The sequence below is a fragment of the Helianthus annuus genome, chromosome 4 (assembly GCF_002127325.2).
Source record: "Helianthus annuus cultivar XRQ/B chromosome 4, HanXRQr2.0-SUNRISE, whole genome shotgun sequence".
Lineage (NCBI taxonomy): Eukaryota > Viridiplantae > Streptophyta > Magnoliopsida > Asterales > Asteraceae > Helianthus > Helianthus annuus.
In genome coordinates this window covers 89,688,971-89,694,970 of record NC_035436.2, presented here as the reverse complement: position 1 = coordinate 89,694,970, position 6,000 = coordinate 89,688,971, and positions in this window count along the sequence as shown.

Sequence of the window (6,000 nt, the reverse complement as noted above, 5' to 3'; positions counted from 1 at the left end):
GCGGGTGTTAGGGTAATCAGGGACCCTAACTGGCTCAGAAAAGTACTAATATTAATTTTGGCAATATTTTTATGTTCCGGGTATTGTCCGGTTGTTCGGTCGGATAGTAATCCGTTAAAGTGCTTAAGATATCCGTTAAGCGTCATAAATAATATTTTTAGCGACACAATTTATTCTGCAAAGTGTCGGGAATAATTCCTCATATTTTGGCACTTTATTAATTAGCTAGAAGCTAGTGTGTTGATAAAAGTGCTGTGTTCCGTGCTTAAAGTATGTTTTAGGCACATCCAAATCTCTATATCTTATTCCTAGAGACGTAATCATACAACCCTTGTATCCCTACACACACTATGGGTGTAGTAAAATAATTCTGGCTCATTCAGGCCTTTAGAGGCAGTGTTTGCCTGATGCTGGCTATACCAGCAAGTTCACTGTGTATCCGTTTAGTGCTACTGTGCTTTTGTGCATCATGCTTGTCACTAAGGTTCAGTAAATAAGTAGTGTAGTGACAGGAATATCAAAGTATGATGCAGATATGTACAAGTACCAACAATCAAGTAGCAGTTTATCAGCAAACTCAGTAAAGCACAGTAATTAGGCAACAATTAATAATTAATTAGGTCGTACGGATACCTGGTTTTGAGAGGGTTGTCACATTCTCCCCCCGTTAAATAAATTTCGTCCCGAAATTTAGGTTCTGCTTGAAGAAGCAGGGTTCTTAGGAAACAGGTGGGGGTATTTCTCTTTCATTCGGTCTTCACGCTCCCAGGTGAATTCAGGACCATGTCTAGCATTCCAGCGAACTTTGACGAGCTTGACACTGCTCCGGCGGGTCTTGTTAACTTTCCAATCTGTGACCTCAACAGGTTCTTCAACGAAGTGGAGCGTGTCATCAATATGAATTTCGTCGGTAGGAATGGCAACGTTAACTTGAGTTGGACTCCTCTTAAGATTGGATACATGAAATGTATCGTGAACGTTATTCAGCTCGGCAGGTAGATCCAACTTGTATGCTACTGTTCCAATTCTTTCCAAAACCTTGAAAGGACCAATGTAGCGTGGATTCAACTTCCCACGCTTCCCAAAGCGTGCTACACCCTTCCAGGGTGATACCTTCAACAAAACCATATCCCCAACCTCGAACTCTTGAGGTTTCCTTTTCAGATCTGCATAGGTCTTCTGGCGATTACGAGCCGCGCTAATGCGATCTCGGATTTGCGCGATCTTATCTGTAGTTTCCTGAACTACATCGGGACCTACCAATTGTCTATCACCTGCGTCAGACCAACAGAGCGGCGACCTGCACTTGCGTCCATATAAAGCTTCGAATGGCGCGGCACCAATACTGGTGTGGTAGCTGTTGTTGTATGAAAACTCAACCAGGGGTAAATGCTTATCCCAGCTACCGCCTAAATCCATCACACATGCTCTCAGCATGTCTTCCAATGTCTGAATCGTCCGCTCACTTTGGCCGTCGGTCTGTGGGTGAAACGCGGTGCTCATATTCAGCTTCGAGCCAAAAGCTTCCTGGAAGGATTGCCATATCCTCGATACGAACCTTCCATCTCTATCGGAAATAATCGAGAGAGGTACTCCATGGCGAGTGACAATCTCTCTCATGTAAATTTCAGCCAATTTGCTTGTATGATCCTTTTCGCGGATAGGCAAGAAGTGTGCTGACTTCGTCAAGCGATCCACTATCACCCAGATAGTGTCATGGCCCTTAGGCGTTCTTGGCAGCTTTGTAACAAAATCCATGGATATTTCTTCCCACTTCCACTGGGGAATTTTCGGTTGCTGCAGAAGTCCCGAAGGCTTCTGGTATTCTGCCTTAACCTTAGCGCAAGTCAAACATTGGCTCACATAAATAGCAACATCGCCTTTCATCCTAGGCCACCAATAATAATCCTTAAGATCTTGGTACATCTTATCCGCTCCCGGGTGGATAGAGTACCGTGACTTGTGAGCTTCATCAAAAATAACTTCTCTTAAATCACCAAACAAAGGAACCCAAATCCTTTTCTCAAAACATAACGTTCCTTCCTTGTTTGGAACCAATATCTTCTCCATCCCACGGAGATATTCTTTCTCAAGGTTCTCCTCCTTGAGAGCTTCTTTTTGCGCTGCTCGAATGCGTGAGGAAAGATCGGTTTGGATAATCATTTCCATAGCCCTAACCCTTATGGGCTTGATTCTCTCCTTGCGACTTAGGGCATCGGCGACCACATTCGCCTTCCCTGGATGATACTTGATCTCGCAGTCGTAATCATTCAACAACTCAACCCATCGCCTTTGCCTCATATTCAACTCCTTCTGGTTGAATATATGCTGGAGGCTTTTGTGATCTGTAAAGATCGTACACTTCGTACCGTAAAGGTAGTGTCTCCAAATCTTCAAAGCAAAAACCACTGCGCCTAGCTCCAAATCATGCGTGGTATAGTTCTTTTCATGCACTTTCAGTTGGCGTGATGCGTAGGCGATAACCTTTTGACGTTGCATCAACACACAACCCAATCCTTGACGCGATGCGTCGCAGTATACCACAAAATCGTCGGTACCTTCCGGTAGAGCTAAGATTGGCGCGTTGCAAAGCTTATCCTTTAACAACTGAAATGCTTCATCCTGTTTGATTCCCCAATCAAACTTTTTATCCTTTTGCGTGAGGAGCGTCAATGGTTGAGCGATCTTTGAAAAATCCTCAATAAATCTTCGATAATAGCCAGCCAAACCCAAAAATTGCCGGATCTCGGTTGGCGTCTTTGGCGCTTCCCAATTCTTGATCGCCTCGATCTTGGTTGGATCCACATGAATTCCACTTTCATTTACCACGTGCCCAAGGAATTGCACGTCTCTCAGCCAAAACTCACACTTAGAAAATTTGGCATACAACTGCTCCTTCTTCAGTAGCTCTAAGATAGCTCTGAGGTGTTGCTCGTGTTCTGCCTTCGTCTTTGAGTAGATCAAGATGTCGTCGATGAACACAATCACGAACTTATCCAGGTACGGCTTACAAACTCGGTTCATCAATCCATGAACACTGCAGGTGCGTTTGTTAAGCCAAACGGCATGACAAGGAACTCGTAGTGCCCATAACGAGTTCTGAAGGCTGTCTTCGGGATACTTTCCTCCTGTATCCGGAGCTGATGATATCCAGATCGAAGATCGATCTTGGAGTAGAAACTTGAACCTTGAAGTTGGTCAAACAGATCATCAATCCTTGGCAAAGGATACCTATTCTTGATCGTCAGCTTGTTCAATTCTCTGTAGTCAATGCACATACGGAAACTACCATCCTTCTTCTTGACAAACAAAACTGGAGCTCCCCAAGGCGAGAAGCTTGGTCGAATAAAACCCTTATCCAACAACTCTTGAAGTTGCGTTGATAGCTCTTGCATTTCAGACGGGGCAAGTCTATAAGGTGCCTTAGCCACAGGCGCGGCGCCTGGAACTAAGTCGATGCGAAATTCCACTTGCCTCTGAGGCGGCAAGCCAGGCAAGTCTTCTGGAAAGACTTCCGGATATTCCCTTACGACAGGGATGTCTTCGATCTTCGGCTCAGCAGCCTTTTTATCCACGATGTGTGCTAGAAAAGCAACACACCCTTTCTTCAGACACTTTCTCGCCTTCAGACAGCTGATAATCCGCAACGGCGTCTCACGCTTCTCTCCATGAACAACAATGGTCTCACCATCGTCGGTCGGAATACGGATAATCTTCTCGTGACAAACAATCTCCGCCTTGTTACTTGCTAACCAATCCATCCCTACTACCACGTCGAAGCTTCCTAACTGGACTGGTAGTAGATCGAGAGCAAACTCACGCTCTCCTAACTCGATTACGCAACCTCTAATCACTTCATTGGCTTCTACTAACTTCCCATTAGCTAGCTCGATCGAATAAGGAATATCTAACTTACTAGCGGCTAAACCAAGCATGTTTCTAAACTCTAGCGATACGAAGCTATAATCGGCACCAGTATCAAACAAAACAGACGCATAGCGTTGGTTTACAGGGAACGTACCAGTAACAACATTGGGATCCTGGCGCGCTTCCCTGGCCTCCATGTTGAAAACTCTTCCACGAGCTTGGGTCAATTCCGGGCAGTTCCTCTTGAAATGCCCTTGATCTCCACAGTTAAAACATCCGGGCCTCTGCCCGTTTCCACCATTGTTCCCAGCTTGGTGGTTTCCCTGGTTTCGGTTCACGGTGCCTGCTTGGTTAGCACGGTTTCCATTTCCTCCTTGATTTCCTTGTGGGCGGTTCCCAGCACCACCACGGTTGTTTCTATTCCCATTTCCTCCTTGGCCTCCCCGGCCAGCATTAGCCCAACAGAAATCTTTCGTATGACCAGTCTTCCCACAAGACTCACAAACCCTTAGACTGCAGCGACCAGAGTGATGTTTTTGACATGAGTTGCACTTGGGCTGTGCACCCATGTATCCCCTGCTCTCCTTGCTACCACCAACTGAATCTTGAGCTGGTGTATTCGATTCTCCCTTCTTGACCACCGTCCCGGTGCTTTGCTTGAAACTTGAAAACTTCCGCTTATTACCACTAGATGACTCCACATGAGTCTCCTTTTTCTTGGGTTCAATCTCCTCGAACTTGTTTAACCGAATCGCTTCTTCAGTGAGAGCCACACTGAGATCAATGGCCTCTGTGATGGTAGCGGGTTTGGAAGAAGTCACCATACTGATTATCTGAGGAGCCAGTCCCCAGATGAAGCGCTCAACCCTTTTAAACTCGGGCGTAACCATATAAGGTACCACGTGAGACAGATCGTGGAATCTCTGAACATATTCCGCTATCTTCGACCCTTCCATCTTTAAGTGCCAAAACTCAGTTTCAAGCTTTTGAATCTCCGCGCGAGAGCAGTACTTCTTCCGCATAAGCTCTTTCAATTCGGCCCAAGACAGGGCGTAGGCGGCAGCTTCGCCTAGAGTTTGCACTTGAAGGTTCCACCAAGATAGGGCTCCATCTAGAAACAGCCCTGAAATGTAAGTGACCTGCTGGTCGATCGCACATTTGCTCATACGGATGGTGGAATCAGTCTTCTCTGCCCAACGAATGAAGGCAACAGCACCGCCCGTGCCGTCGAAGTTTGTGGGCTTACAGTCCAGAAACTGCTTGAAGGTGCACCCTGCACATTTGTTTTAATATAGGAACTGTATTAGCAGTTGCTACAGGAATCCAATTAGACCATGGTACGTCTTAAAGACTTAGGGTTACCATGAGGGGGATTCTGGTTGCCATTGCCGTTGGAACTACTCCAGCTGGGTCCTCCCTGCGATGCAGCATACTGAGCAATCGCGGCAGCAATGATTCCTTGCAGTTCTTCTTGAGTCGTGGGCATCGGCTGCGGTTGACGTCTTGGTGCCATTTTCTAAAGATGCGTACGTCGATTAGGCCATAGAAATCATACGTATATAGTAATAGTAATAGCATATAACATCTCATGTTATCAATATATCACACACAACATCCCATGTCCAACATCCCATGTCCAAATATAAAAATAATCAATCAAGTAAATCAGATATGATGAGAATGCGGCGATTGCATATATATCAAGACCATAAGCATAGTAAGTGTGTTAGTACATCCATCAATCACATAGGGGTTACATCACCCCTGTACAAAATACATCATATCAGTGTTACATACAATCAATACATCACATGTATCAACAAAAATCTGTGTAGTCAAATGGTCTTCAAAAGCTGTGCATAACAATCGCGGCTGTCTCACCCGTGTCTACCCTGGTAACGTCGATGATCTCTAGAAGGGTGGTGGTGGTGGAGGATAATGTAGGCGGCGAAAGAGAAGCCAATCCTCCTCCAAGGCCTGCTGGGTGCGGATCACGGATGCAATCTGCTGCTCTAGGATCGAAAGTCGAGCGGCAATGTCAGGAGGAAATGACCGAAATGGCTGAGTAGATGAGGATGACGGACCAGAACAAGGAGGCATCTGAGCTCTCTCGAGCTCCTGCAAACGCTGAGA